Raw genomic sequence first — 15,452 nt, forward strand, 5'->3', positions numbered from 1 at the left:
TTCCTTCAAGGAAGGTCCTTGAACTTGCCAGTTTTCTTTACAGTAAGGATCCTTAGAAAAGACTGCTGACGCCGTATTGCTGTCCATTTTTATCTTTTTTTAAAGGCAGCTTGAAGTGATATTTCACTCTCCTTATGCTTTACAAGGCTACGTTAAATTTTCTAGCAAGAAATTCACTTTATTCATAAAAAAGTTTGATGATGATTTTCCTCCCCTTTCTGCTTTTCATAGCAGTAATTTATATTTATTGCAGGGGAGCGTTGCAGAGGCCCTGCTGAGTTTGACCCTCCTCTTCCTGATGCTGTGTATACTTTTAGACTGCCTGCTACAGTGAATTGGCTGTCTAAACAGCCTGTAAAAATACTGATAAATTGTAATCAAGTTGTCCCTCGGTTTTATTAAGTGCAGGGCTGTAGAGGCAAGTGCAGGCAAAGCTGTGCTCGCTTCGTGTGCTGCAAGCTGGGCTGACACGGGGCAGCTCCAGAACAACAAAACCAGCGCGGTGTTGGCGTGACCTTGCAGCTGAGCTCCGGAGCAGCGTGCCCTGGGCTCGGATGCCTTCCCGCATCCCTGGGGTACAAAGGCAAGAAGTGTTCATTCTCACTGCTGTTTGCTCTCTCTCTGCTTTCACTTACAGATCCAGCTTATACGCCAAATGCAGTGCGTTGCTTTGGCATAGCAGCACGGGGGCTTTATCCCCCTGTCCTCCTGCAGTGCAATGAGATGCAGTATTTGTCTCAGCTGCAGCCAAAAGCTGGTCCCTGCCTGCAGACTGTCGCTCTGCTTTCATAGCTTAGCTTGGAGACTAGGCTATAAGGTTTCTCTTTCTTTCTACAACTGTTTCCTCTCTTGTGCTATTAGCCAGACCTTTGGCCTATAAATTGGTTTTCCTAATCTCCTTACACATGCACAGAATCCTATGGAAGCCAAAATATGTCTAATGGCTTTAACCATGTGCGTAATTGACAGGATCAGAACCTATTGGGTTTAAGCTAAGCTTTCTTTTTCAGCCACTCAGATGCTTATTATCTCTCGTCTGATTTCCATTTTGGAACCCACATCACCCCAAAGTTACCAGAAAATAACATTCTTCAATGGGCTTCTATGTCTTTTGGACAATTCTCTTGAATATATTCTCTTCCAGGACGCTGAGAAGTGCTGCTGTCTTCCTTCAGAAGCATTTGAGAGATTCAGATTTACCGCTGCTCAGTTTAGCACGCCGTTTGTGCTCATTATCCGAACAGTACGGTGTCCACCTTCGCCGCGAGGGGTCCACTTAGGAGCCAGTTGAGATAATGCCTGGGAGTGTTACGAGCATAGAGTCCGGTAGGCACCCGGGGTAGGTGTGAAATGCCATTGTCTCTGTCCAGCCGCCTTTGGCTATTCTGCTAACCGCAGGAAGGACTGAGGGCTTCAGACCACCCCCGATTCCCTTTAATTAACACACATGAATGTTCCTAGGGCTTTGCTGACCATTGCCTTCGGTGTAAAGCCAGGTCTCTCCGTGCACCGCCTGCCCAGCCGTTCCTTCAGGTGTCCCCGTGCAGCGGGGTGTGCGGGAGAATCCTCTTAATGAGCGCACCACGGTGGCAAGCGAAACATGCCAATTAGGGGATTATCTGCATCCTCCCAAGATGCGAGGAATGAGCTGTTCAGAAGAGAGCCACTCTTCCCCTTCATTTAGAACAGGCTTATTATAAAAATGTAATTTTACATACATGTGCAATAGCAGAAATGGGACGCAAGAGGTGATTATGGAAATGAAAATTGGGGTGTGCCACTCCTCTGTTTCAAAATGACAGAAAGACCTTAAAAACCTCTTTGTGATGCTAGCAGGGAACACTAGCCTGTGCTGACTCATTCTGGCCACGCTGTTTGTGTGGTGCTGAGTGTTGTGCGGTCAACTCGTGGAAAGGTCATCGGGGACCAGAAAAATAGCTGAACAGGAACGGTGTCGGGTAGAGAGGATCGTTACCAGCTTTAATTGGGAATGACCTCCTGCAATAGGCCGAGTCATCCCCGCATCCTAGTGAAAACTGTAGGGTTGAGAGAACTCGGAGCCTGGCGGGAGACACTCGGGGCCTCTCATAAGTGATGAGTGTGTCAGGGAAAGTCACTTCTTACCTAAGACTGCCTTACAGATGCAATTGCAGGTGTCTGTACAGATGAGTGCACAGGTTTGGGTACGGCTGGACAAAATTGTTTATCAACAGCTTCTTTAGCCCAGCTGGAGCATCTCTGTACCACTCCAGCGCCCTTTGGTGCGTGGCACTGCAGCGCTCTGGACCAGGTGAATGTGGAAGTGGAGCAGGGAGGGATAGGTGCTGAATGCACTCTGTGAAGGTAATCCTGAAAGACAGGAAGCTCTGCCGCTGGGCAGTCAGCATCAGATCTCAGCTCGGATTTGTCAGTTCGAATCCAGCTACATCAGCTACAGATGAAAAGATTCAGTCTCAGTACTGTTCTGGTCTGTGTAGAAAGCACTTGCTGATTCTTGAGATGAATGGAAATGTTCTGTGTTTGCGTTGCACCCAGAACCCTGGGTTCCTGATCCACAGGATCACAGCAACAAAAAGAAATAACACTTGTAGAAATAGCGCAGTGCAGAAGAAACACTTCAGCAGCTTTGGCAGACATACCAGGGGTCAGGGACTCACTGTTTCCTCCACCTCAGCTTTGAAGTGTGCTGCGGAGGGGATGGCACAGCTGTTGTACCTGTCTGGTGGCTGGAGAGAGGACTCCTGGCTCTAGAGCTGGCGATCTGGATCGCTGAATTCCCCCGCACAAAGAGCCCATCTGCTCCAGTAATGCACATCGCAACCGTCTCTGCAGTTTGTTTCCATCTCTCCTAAACTATATGCAAATGAGTAAACAAAATAATACAGCCTGTCCCAAGCTGTTGAAACTGATTTCAATATATACACACAGATGATAGCTGTTTACTCTTGAATACCCCTTATGCCACCAAGAAAGTTGTGAGAAAATTATGTTCCCAAGTCTGTCTGTACTCCTCTCGCTGAGGTCTCACCCCTTCCTTCAAACCTAAAAATTGAGTGTTTTGGATTATCTCCGATAGCAAGAAGTTTTCCATTTGTATGTGAAGAGGAAAGGTAAGAAGAGCACGGCCACAGGAGCCGCGTGCATGGCTCCCACTCTGACATCTCCATTAGCAGCTGAGTGCCCTCAACAAGTCGCTTCCTTGCAGTTCAGCATCCACTGTCGCCTCTTGTCAGTTTGGATGCTAAACGTCCTTGGGACGGGGCTGTGCGTAAACTTCTGGTCCTGGGTCTGTGAGCGTGGGTCCCCACCGGGGGCTCTCGAGGATACTGTTATAAAAATAAGAATAAATCTGCCCTTTTCACATTCGTCTGTAGCTTTTGTTGCCATTTGGAAGAGCAGGCAGCACATAAATGTAGGAAAATGTCATTTGCAAGCATTTACCTCTCCAGTGCTCACTGCGGTTTCATGAGATGCTATTTAGAAACATAGCTAAGTAGTAGGAATCGTTTAGCTCTCATATGCCAGGACTGCCTGAACAGCATTCGAAAAAGGCACGAGGCAAGCCGAGCAAACTGAGTTACAAGCCCTTGAACAAGGGGCCTGGCAGAGTTGTTTAAAGGAAAATGAAGGAGAAAAGGAGACCCTTTAAAAGATTTCCTTATCCATATTCTCCTATTTTTTTCTGTCCTTCCATGACTTTTAAGTGCTTGAGCTGGTTCTTCTATTTTTTTTATACTGTGTGACAGGCTTTGACTTTTCTTCTAAGCAATGACCAATATATTTCTCATTTTCCTTAATGCTTCATAAAACGATTTAAAGGTAATCCAAAAACAAAACTTGTGTTTACGTTGATTTTAAATAATAGACTCCCTCGAGTGTTTCAGGAGTTGCAGTGCATGCGTAGAAGGATGTTGGATCTGGTTTTCAGCATGTCTTGAGCCTTGCTTGGAGTCGCCAGGGCTTGCCCTAGGGTTTGCGTGGTAAGTCGTTCCTTCTCCTTGGGGTTGCCGGCTGAGCACTAGACACTTGGTCCAGCAGTCTGCTTAGATATAATCTAATTTTCTGTTGGTTTTGTTTCACTTTGTGTACAACTAAATAGGTGGATATATTTCTCCTCACTGCATCCTGAGTCAGCTGCAGTTGGCAGAGGATGGAACTGGATTTGCCTTTTATGCAAGGAAAACTTAAGTATGGGCAGAAGACTTGTGACTTTAACAGTCTTGCATGAGCATTTGCAGGAATTTTACCCTCTGGGGCTGCAGTAAGACATTCAGTGCCCCTGCACTGGCCAGTATCAGGGCCTTAAGCTCTACCTATTGGAATTGCTCTCCTTGGAAGGCTTCGCTTTCATAGGAGGTGTTGCAGCTCCGCTGGTCTTGGGACTGTCTTTGCTTGCAGTGTGTGGCATGGTGAAGTCTCTGGCTCACCCCTGCTATGTTATACTGGTGTTACCTTTGTTTTTATTTTTGCCGCGGTAGGCAGTACACGAAGAATTAAGTAAAGGCTATGTTTTGCCTCCATATAAAATTCATTCTGCTTATTATTATTATTTTTGTAAAATACTAAACTCAGTTGCAGATAGAATAAGCCATCTGGTTCCTGTCACAGCTACTGTATATTACATACATATGGGGAAATTGCTTATTGATTTAGCCGAGTGTGAACAAGTGCTACTAGGAAACCACAGAAGTATTCATACTACTAATAGATACTATCGGAAGTGACATGCTGTACTTGATTCTTGGCTAGAGGGCATCAACTTTTAACTAAGGATTTAAAAAATAAATAAAAAAATCAGTTATTTCTATATGGAAGAGTATGCTATTAAAGCTTTAATGAGAAATGCCTTGACAAAAGGCGATATGCTCAGAGACAATCATGCACGTGGGCTTTACTGGCCTTACAGTACCTGACGTGCTGGAGTTAGGCCTGGCTCCCGAGAAGTCTTTAAGCCCCTTGTGCCGATTCTGTCACTAAGAGAATCTGGGTGCTGACGTATGCTGCTGTCACAGCATCTGCATGTGTGTCTTTTACCAACTATTGGCATGACCTGGCCTTAATTGTAACCAGTTTTTGTGGCTCCTGCCCCGGCTCGAGCAAAGCATAGAATCACAGAATCCCTAAGGTTGGCAGGTGGGCTGGAATTAGATATCTTTAGAATCATTAAGGTTGGAAAAGACCTCCAAGATTATCTGGCCCAACCATCCCCTACCACCACTGTCACCCACTAACCCATGTCCCCAAGCACCACGTCCAACCTCTCCTTGAACACCCCCAGGGACGGTGACTCCCCCACCTCCCTGGGCGACCCGTCCCAATGCCTGACCGCTCTTTCTGAGAAGAAATGTCTCCTCATTTCCAACCTAAACCTCCCCTGGCGCAACTTGAGGCCATTCCCTCTGGTCCTGTCACAGTTACCTGTGAGAAGAGGCCGACCCCCAGCTCCCCACCCCTTCCTTTCAGGCAGTTGCAGAGAGCAATGAGGCCTCCCTTGAGCTTCCTCTTCTCCAGACTAAACAACCCCAGGTCCTTCAGCTGCTCCTCACAGGACTTGTGTCCCAGGGCCTTCACCAGCTTCGTAGCCCTTCTCTGGACATGGCTCCAGAGCCTCGATGTCCTTCATGTAGTGAGGGTCCCAAAACCGCTCTGCAGCATAAGGTCTGTATGGGAGAGCCTGGTGAGTTGAGGATGCGCGGGTTTGCTGGTGATTATGTCCCGATAAGAACGCGATATAAGTTGAATCATTAAAGTGCTGTTTTCTGCTCATCAGTAAATTTAAGCTCAGCTAAGGTGCTATGCTGCCGGCGTAAGCGTTTAATAGCCGTGGTGCTGTTGAATTAATAGAAGCCGCATCAATGGCTGTAACAAATTGATGAAAAATCTCGGGGAGAAAGGAACGCATTTGCTGCAAACAAATGCGGGCCCAATTTTCAAAATTCTTAATTTGGCCTTGAGAATGTGCCAGCTCATCTCTTTCTCGAAGCAAGAGCTCCCTAGCCATTACTCATTCTTTGCATAGTTTAAGCGGAGCAGCTCCACACTAAGAGCGCTAATGCATCCATTAGCTGTCACTTGGACCAAACTTGCATGTGCTTGCATGTTGGTAGCTAAACTTGGACTCACAAAAGGGGATGTAAAATAGCATCATTTGCCACCCAGTTATGTTAGCTTCACACACAATTAAGAAAATACACTGGGATGAGATTGTGGAGTCAGACTCCCAGAAGAATCCAGATACAGGACATTAATAGCAGTGACTCATCTAAACATAAAATATTTGATTTTCATTTTCACACTGCACTTGATTTAGGAGACATTCATTTTAGCATCTGTCAGGGGTAATGTATGTACACAAATAGACTGTCAGGAACTGAATGTGATTGCAAGTTGTGTAATGAATCTCCTCTCTGACTTCATCAACGGAGGCCAAAACCCTTTATGAAACGGCGCTAGGTAGTTTCGGGAAACGAGCTAAATGTAACAATTGTCTTCATTATCCATTTCCTCAAGCCATGAATAGTTACTCACATGTGGCAAAGGCACCTCTGGGATCCTGGCTGCTCGGTCCCAGAGGTTTTCAGTGTGGGATGCTCCTGGACGGGTTCCAGAAGCAAAAGCCGAGGTGCTCGGCCTTTGCAGATGCACACTGACAGGCATTTTCTGTGGATCTTGCATAAAATGGATGTGCACTATATTCTCTTTCATGGATCATTTACCTAGGGCCCAGAACTATTAAAAAATGCAAATGTTGAAAGTTTTGAAAGAAAGCTAGATGATTCTCGATGAAGCTCCTCGTGAAAAACAGCCCTCCTTTCCTTTAGCATAAAAATGCAAGCGTGTTTCTTTGCATTAGTGGCCTTAGGTCTGAGTTTGACAGCTATAAATACCAACATGCTGCCTTCCAAGTGACAGTGGGCCAGTCTGACAGGGAAAATTTCCGCTAGCTTTACATCTCGTCTCTGTAGCTGGAGGAAGAATAAAAGCAGTGCGCTGTCTGGCGTGGTTGCTTGGAGCATATTAACCTGGGATGTTTATGAAGAAGTTGCATTTGTCTTGTGTATAGTGGAGATTTTATTAAGTTAAAAACCTTTCGTAATGATAATGCTGTGCTTCCTCAGAATTCGTTCTTTCTGAGTCCCAGAAGCAGGATGTTAAAGCTTTTAATATCAAATAGTCTTTTTTTTTTTTTGTCCTTTTTGTAGTAATTGAGCAGTAAATTGATCAGGCTTGAGCAAGGACAGATACATCTTGTACGTTGGCTTTGACTTTTCTAATCTAGCTAATAACAATATAAGGCACCTACATGGCTTACTTTAGTGGACCGGTTATCAGAGGTACTGAACATCTGCAATACCACTCTGAAGCCCGTGGAAGCTTCTGGTATTCTGTCAAATCAAGTTTCCATCCGATTTCACCTGGTAAGCTTGAGCTGGCGGGATCTGGTGTGTGCCAGATAAAGTAACGCCTCCATTTCAAGGAAGGGTCCTTTAAAATGGCAATAAATCATCTCACTTTTAATCTGCTCGGCAACGAGGGAGCTGCTAATACTTCCTCCTAGTACCTAATTTGTGCTGTGAATTTTGCTTCCTGACAAAGGATCAGCAGATACCATGTTCAGCTGATCACAGCTCTCTGAAAGAGTGTAGGTGATATTGCTCTGAGTTATGGTAAAAATAATTTAAAACTGAATGCTCCAGTTAGTTAATAATAATGCTTAAGCACATTACATCTTCAACAAGCTGTACAAACATTAACTAATTAATACCCCCAACTAATACATAATACTCCATCATGGTATGTAATTATGTATTACTATTAGAACTGGAAGAATTATTCGTTGTGAATAAATTACCCAGCAAAGTTTGCTTTTTTTCCCTTACTGTTGTGAATTTGTTTGCAAAATACTCCCAGGTGTTGTGGATGTATTCGATCTCACGTTTGCCGTAAGGATGGTAAATGGTATCTTTTATATTCTGTATAATCGATTCCTTTCATCCTTTGATGGTGTTTTGTTACTGCTGCTCACCTTGCAATGTAAGCAGCACCTCCAGGCCCAGGGGAGAGCAAGACTTGCAGTGCTAGGTGCTGTGCGGTTGGGTTCCTTGGCCTGGATGTGAATTGCTCTGAAGAGGTGGAACAAAATGGTGAGAAGGGAGATGGATACGGAGGGAAGGAGTAAATGGTTGGCCCGCGACCGTGGAGCGTGTCGAGTAAATCCATCCTGTGGGATTGCGTTGGCATTAAATGGAGGTTTCTTGAAATCCATTCCCTTAGACAATGCATTTTGTCCTAATGAGATCATAACGGCGTATCTCAATGTCACGGCATCTGCTGAAGTCTCCCAAAATCTCAGTTTTGTCTCTCTGAAATAGGTCGGTGCTTACTGTCCTGAGAGGGTGTTAGGAGGTGGTGGCGCTCGCGCTAAAGGCCCATCGCTCCTTGTGCAGAAGACCTGCTCACACAGGGCTCCTGCCTTCTCCAGGCCCTCAGGTGCTGTTAGGTGTTGAGATACCGTGCCTCTGCTTTCACAAGCTGTTTGCAAAGAGCTGACGTGGCAACAAGCCTGGGCAGCCCAGAGCAGTTCTGTGTACCAGTTTTTGGAGTGTTTCCTTGTGAAACCTTACCACTAGCTGTGTGCAGGGATGCACGCGGGCGTTCACAGGAGTGAAAGGTGGTCTGCCAGTACTTCTGCAGGTATCTCTCTATTCATATTTGCTATTTAATTGTTGCTTTTCCAGCACTTAGCAGGGCACGAGCGAGACTGGAAGTGTTCGGTCTTGGAAAAGAGATGACTAAGATGAGGCACGGTTAAAGTCTTCTCAGTAATGACCGATTTGGAGAGCAGTTAGCTGGAGCTTCTCCTATGTTTCATTATTTAAAAATTTGAAGAAACTGAAAGATAGGAAACTAAAAAAATAAAAAGTACTTCTTTTCACAGGAAGTAAGCTTTGGAAGTCATGGTCATAAGATGTCCACAGATAGAAATTCCCTTGGCTTTTAAGAGGACCGAGTTTCTACAAAGTTAACAAGCATACAAGTGTTATACTTAATGCTTTAAAAATATGCACAGATAGAAGATTGCGTTCTTCATCTTTAAGCCAGTCCTGGATCATGAGGGAGAAGATGATGTTGTTTGGTAAGGTGTTTTTCATTATCTTGCTGTAGAGCTGAAGCATCTGCATTTGTATGGTGGAGCTGAAAGGTCCTGGCTCCTAAATGCCACAACAGTTTTTTTGTGTCGAGCACGGATGTACCTTTTTTGGAAATTTCCTCTGATGCATTGCTTGTAGGACCGCCTGTCATCGCTACCATATACACGCTTTTTTTTAATAGTTGCTCTGATTTTGGTGGCTGTTCAAAGCCATCCACACAAATTTACTCCTTTAATTTGTGCGTTGAGTGCAGATGGAGCAGAATGCAAAGGGTAATAAATCTGCGAGGAAGCCTCGCGTTTCTCGTTCTTGACATTTCGTCTCCTCTTGAAAGAAAAGGAAGTGAAAATCCAAATCTGGTCCAAGTGCAGTATATTACTCTGTGAAAGCTCCAGAGACAACTGTGGTGGGCTCAGCATCGTTAGGGTAACCACAGCAACTAGGTGTTTGCTGCATTCCTAGCAGTGAGCATTGGAAAACGCCACTTTCTTGTCAAATGCAATGAATTTATAAATATCTGCCTGGAACATAGTTTCCGGGATTGTTCCTTGTAGTTTGACACTGACTGATTTTAATGGTGCTCCATTAAAAAACGTATAAAAAAAGATTTTATTGGGAAAATAAAAGCAAGGGCACACATCCCTCGGAAACGAACGTGTCTGATCTGATTGCAGAACTCATGTTCGCTCCACACAGGTGTAGTTAGCGGTCGGATCTTCAAAGAATTTCAAAGGAGGAGACATTAATTAACCCTCAAAATAGCTATAAGAAGCATGAGACTTGTCAAGAAATCCACTGCTCTGTGAAGTGGCTTTGGGCCAGGAGTGTCCCGGTCGCCGCCTTTCCCAGGTTAAAGGATCGACTCCTGGAGTCTTGTAAGTAGAAGCCAGGCCATCTTCTGGCTACCAGCAAGTTCTCTGAGGTTGTGGATGGAAAACGTGGTGTTCAGTGGCCAAACAGTACCTTACGGCTACAGGAACCACGTGTTCACATGGAGCTGATACCTTTAGGGAGCAAGAGCTGGTGCAGTAACGAAAGTCGCCGCGTTGCTGCTGCAGATGCTGAGGGACCTGGCTGGCAGCTCCCCGGGCCCGTGGGTCCCTCTGGGTTTGCCGTGGTGTGTCTGAGAGAGAGAATCCTACAGGCCGGTCTCCTTGACAACCGAAGACTAACCGATGAATATTTTTAGGATTAAGCACAATTTATAGCCTGTTGCCAAATTGCCCAGGGAATGGGATATTTGAGAACATCTGATCTGAGGCTTTGGCTTTTGCACAGATGCTCCAGACTTGTCTGAATCTAAAACTGCTTTGTCTTTGTTTGGAACCCCTTGCAGGGTCCTGTAGCTCTCAAATCCCAGCTCTCAAATCCCAGTGTCTTCTAATTAGGAACAACAACCAAAAGTGTTCCTATGTTCACATATATGCATAGGCACACTTTGTTTTTTCCACTCACAGAAGTAGTGCCAAAATGAACATGGTAATATTACAAAGGGCTTATTCTGACAGTTTTAATGAGGTGAATGATTTTCAGTTCCCCTGGTTATGAGTTGAAAGTGATCGTGTTTATTTCCTTCTCTGGATATGGAAATTCACTCCTATATGCATGTGCCACAAATACTAATACGGGCCAGTTAAAAACTTGTGCTTTTGATGAAAATTTCTGACAATACAATGAATTTCATGGGGGAAATATGGGCAAAGGTTTGTGCATTTTTTTTCTACCCTGTCCTACAATAATATTAAGTTAAAACTAGATGAAAATTCGGGATGCCTGCAATTTCCGGATTTAAGAAAGGTCCTTTGAGTCTAGTTCTCTTTTAATTATTTGAGTCTCATGGTTGAAAAGAAATAAGCCAAGCAACAACAAAATGCCAACTGACTTCTCCGTCCTTGTTTCCTTTCCCTGCCTTGTTTTGATTATTAGCTTGTTGGTTACTTGCAAACAGAGAAACTCTTGCTCTGTAAGGGACACCAGGGGGGCCTAGTCTTGTTCCATGATTTAAATCACTGGGAATGCTTAAAATGAGGCTTGAGTAATCTTTGCCCATTGGGCTTTTTTCTTTTGTTGGCGTGGTTCTGACCAACTGATAGGAAAAACAAGGAGGGAATCTGGAGAAGTGCCTCAGTGTCCATGTTCTGATTGATTTCAATCGGAAGATGAGAGCTGAGGAAACAAGGGTTATTTGTCCAAAGTAGCAGCTTTTCTGGGGTACAGCACCAAATGCAGCAGCAGCAGCGATCTTTTTAAGTTGCAGCTTGTTGCCAAAGGGGTGGGTCATCCCCTTTTCAAGGCACCCCTGTAATAAAGAATATAAAAAAAAAACTTAATACAGTAGAAGACAGGGGATAGGCAGCTGAAAGGAGGCAGATCTGTAATTTTATGTTCCTTTCAGCAGGTACATCGTCTTTTTGTAGCGGAATGCTTTGGCACAAAGAAAGATTGTATTTTTCCTGAGAGCACAGTGCTATTGATGTTATCGTTCCGTTCCATGTATTGGGTCAAGCTGCTTTAACACCTGGCACAAAATTCAGCATCGGTGAGAGAATAGAGTCACCTTTCCTTGCATGAGTCAACAGATAGCTTTCATTAAGTATGCTGAAGAAATGTACAAGAAAATGTAACTACGTAAGGCAAAACAAGACAGAGCATAACCATTCTGCTGTACTTTGAAGGGCATATTTAATCGACTCGCCTCTTCTGGCGTTTAAACTTTCATTTGATGTGTTTTGATTTCCTTAACTACCCTAAAGATTTTAGTTGATCAAAAGTTCATAAAAGTGGTCTGTGCTGGCCAAGTGGAAATGCAAGTGAACAGCAGCACGGAAAGGTCATATTAATTAGGGGATGGAACTCGGCAGAGATGTCTTAAACCATTTCAAGCTAATAGAGTCAATGTCATAACAGATAAAGGCATAGATCTGTTTTTTTGGTAGCAAGTTGTCATCTGTGGAAGGTTTCAACACTGAGTTGTGAAAATAACCTGATTTTTTGCTTGTTTATTTGGTTTTGTTATCTTATTGCAGATCATGAGTGGGGTTTTCTTTGTGGCAGCTTTACAAACGTTAACAAATTTCATGTTGAGCACTTAAAAAACAAACAAAACCCCCACCCTGTTCTGTATGCAGGGTGCCAAGAACTTGGAACTCAAGCTTCAAGACTGCAAGATTTAATTGACTTTCATAGCCTAATTTGGTAACAGTCTAAAAATGAGTCAGTATTTTTCTTTTAAAATGTAATATTTTATTTTTATCTGGAAAAATAATTCTAGCTAGGGAGAAGCCTGTACTGGGTCTCATCTCAGTTTCTCACTTTCTTGGCCAAGAAATCCATGAGCACTGGGCTGCATGGCCTTTTTTTCTGTGGTGACCAGGTGTAGCAAAGCTCACCAGCTTTTCTACTTACAGAAAGTTTATTGGCTTTGCCGAAAATGGGAAAGTAAACACAAGCATCAGAGTTGTATTTTCTTTCTTTTTTTTTTTTTTATTAGACTCATATATATGGAAATTAGATGACACCTTTGGGCTTAAGAAGTATTTGTCAGGTTGTCTTAATTGGGGGCGAACGCACATTTTCAGGATACTATGACAAGATCTTCCAAAAAGTTTATGTGCCTTTGGAGTATAAGTCCTTTTATTATAATCATCACAACTTTTTAGCACTTTTTAATTTTGTTTGTCAGCAGTTTGGTGGCAGATAAGGCAGCCGAGAGTTAAGAATGAAGCAAGACTCCCATATACCTATTAACTGTAGGACTCGGAAGCCTTGCTGTTGGGTGTCCAAGCAGATGGTTGCATCAGGGTCTCAGTTCCAGATAACAGGTCGGTTCCTGCATATTCTCCTTTAAAACAGCAGGTTTAAAGCTGTTGTCTTCCTGTCCCCTGTGAAAGAGGTTTGGGCAATGAAATGCAAGAGCATAAAAACAGGAAGGGACACGTAGGAAAGCGAACACGAGTCCAAGAAGATGGTGTGAGCAAATTCTCCCTTGGACGAGCAGCGTGTGTTGAGGCACAGTGTGGGGGCACGAACCCACCCTGCCTCACAGAAATGAGAGATTTGGAGTGTTATTAATCACTGAAGCCTCCCAGTGTATGAGCACGGAGTTATTTAGCCCGGGTCTTTGCATAATTGGGATGCATTTAGAGTAAGCGCAGTGCTCAGGAATCCTCAAATTCCTGTGTGTATCGCTGCTGTGGTCTCATCCTAATACTGGCTCATACTAATGGCTGGCGACATAAAACATACTGCAGGGGGACACAGGGTAGCTAAAGACAAAGAAAAGCTGTATTTTTTTATTAGCGACCCATTTGCTAATTATAAAATAGAGAATCCACTTTACAATGCGCGAGTACAAAGGTGTAGAAAGTTCAGCTGAAACACGTCCAAAAAAAAAAATCCCTCTTATCCCTCTGAGGGATATGAAAGTTTGGGGGTATAAATAAAAATGTTTCAGTCACTAATTTCTCAGAACAAAGTTCTCGAGACCTGCTGCCTGACACGGGGGTAATTTGTCGGAGTTTCCTGGGACTTCTCGCAGTCAGTGGGGTGAGTATGATCGTGATTGTGACGAAATCCCTCTGTGCCATCAGAAAAAGTGCAGATGCAGGGTTTCCAGAGCTGCCGACCCTATATACCTCTACCGACTTGAACTGAAGCATTTCTGACATTTTAGTAGATTTTTACTGAACTTCTCGTTCTGTCAGATGTTTTCTTTCTTTGGTCTGGATCAATAACAAATGCGACAACAACAACCAAAGAGCTCTACACAGCAAAAAATCTATTTTTCAATCAGCCATAATTACAATAGATTTTAATTTTAACTGGTGCTTCAGGGTGGTACAGTTGGAAGTTTTACTGCTATAAGCTGAATACTGTGATAGGGAGAAATGGGAAGCAAAGCAGGGAGTTCATCCTATGTAAAACTGTAGTGGATTAACACTATTCTGTCTGGTGAGCTGCAATTCTATTTAATTTCAGAACCTGAAAAATTTATTTTATGCTAAGCCTTTCCTTTCTGTAAGTGTCTTTAAAGAACATTGAGGTATATTCAGAATAAGTACTCCTTTCCATTACTAAAAAATAATAGTAATTTCCATAGATGGGGTAGTTTGACATAGCTGGATGTACCTTTCTGTTGACGTCCTATTCACTCTGAGAACTTGAGCTGGAAGTTTTTGCTGCTCTGACTGGTGCTATGTGCTCCTCCTTGCATTACCTCTCTTTTCTCGATGCAGATCTATTCAATCGTGGTTCACCTGGTGACAGTCTTGCCCCTGACGTGACATATGGTGATGGTGCTGTACAGCATTGGTATTCTGTGATCAGAAATGCTTGCCTTATTTGCAGTTAAACTTAAGGTGTTGATTTTGACCTCTGAAGGCTTGACAGGCTTGAAATTTGCCTGAGACATCACCTCTCTCCCACAGTTGCAATCAATAGAGGAACTCAAGCTTGAACCCTGTTGATGTAAATAGGAGGAAGCTGCTGGCAAAGGCATATTTTTTCGGAGAGACAATTATTGTTAGAATCCATTCTGTCTTGATCTAAGGCAGGCAGAGTTTATTAAGTATTGGAATACACGGTAAGATCTATTTATTTTGCTTGTGGAGATAGAGGGGCAGGAGCAAGGCTAAATGCTTTTGCCACAAAACTGTTCTTGGTGGTCTTAATTCTGGGTAGAATCATGGAACCAGTTAGGTTGGAAAAGACCTTCAAGTTGAACCATCAACCTGACCTACCAAGGCCCGTCACTAAGCCATGTCCCTTCGTGCTGCGTCCCCACCTCTTGTAAATACCTCCAGGACAAAGCTTGGATGGGTTGGAACAGACACTTTTCTTGTGGGTGCTCTAGCTGACCCTTCCTGGGCAGGAGGATCGGTCCAGGTGATCTCCAGACAACTCTTCCAACCCAAATTCTTTTGTGACTTGGGGATGCCACCTCCATTGTAGATCTGGTACATTATCTGGGGAGTCCCTTGGAACAAAAGTTACCCGTTCTATTTTCTGAGCACTTTTGAGTGCGTGCATGCACACGTGCATTTGTTTGGCTACGGATTCACTCGTGTATTTTTGTGTTGTTTACTGACATGAGGCAGCTGATTTGTCTAGATTGATGAGTGCAATAATACTAACCTCGTTGGAGGAAAGCTGGATCTGTGCGCAGGTGATGCTGACAACAAGGTTGTGCTGCTGAGCACCTAGATGCCTTGCCTACCCTGCCCTCTCTTATTATGGCATTGCTGAATTTCTGCTTCTCAGTGCACCCATTTCTTTTCTGCAACCATTATTTACCTCTCCCCT

General features: G+C 43.9%; 1 protein-coding gene across 13 annotated transcripts in view; it reads left to right on the plus strand.

Moving 5' to 3' along the window:
* The window catches only part of LRRTM4 (leucine rich repeat transmembrane neuronal 4), a 328,293-nt gene that overhangs the window by 142,286 nt on the left and 170,555 nt on the right, over positions 1 to 15,452 (plus strand). The gene's annotated exons all lie outside the window — the stretch shown is intronic.

This window comes from Anser brachyrhynchus (assembly GCF_964034855.1).
Source record: "Anser brachyrhynchus genome assembly, chromosome: 26".
Lineage (NCBI taxonomy): Eukaryota > Metazoa > Chordata > Aves > Anseriformes > Anatidae > Anser > Anser brachyrhynchus.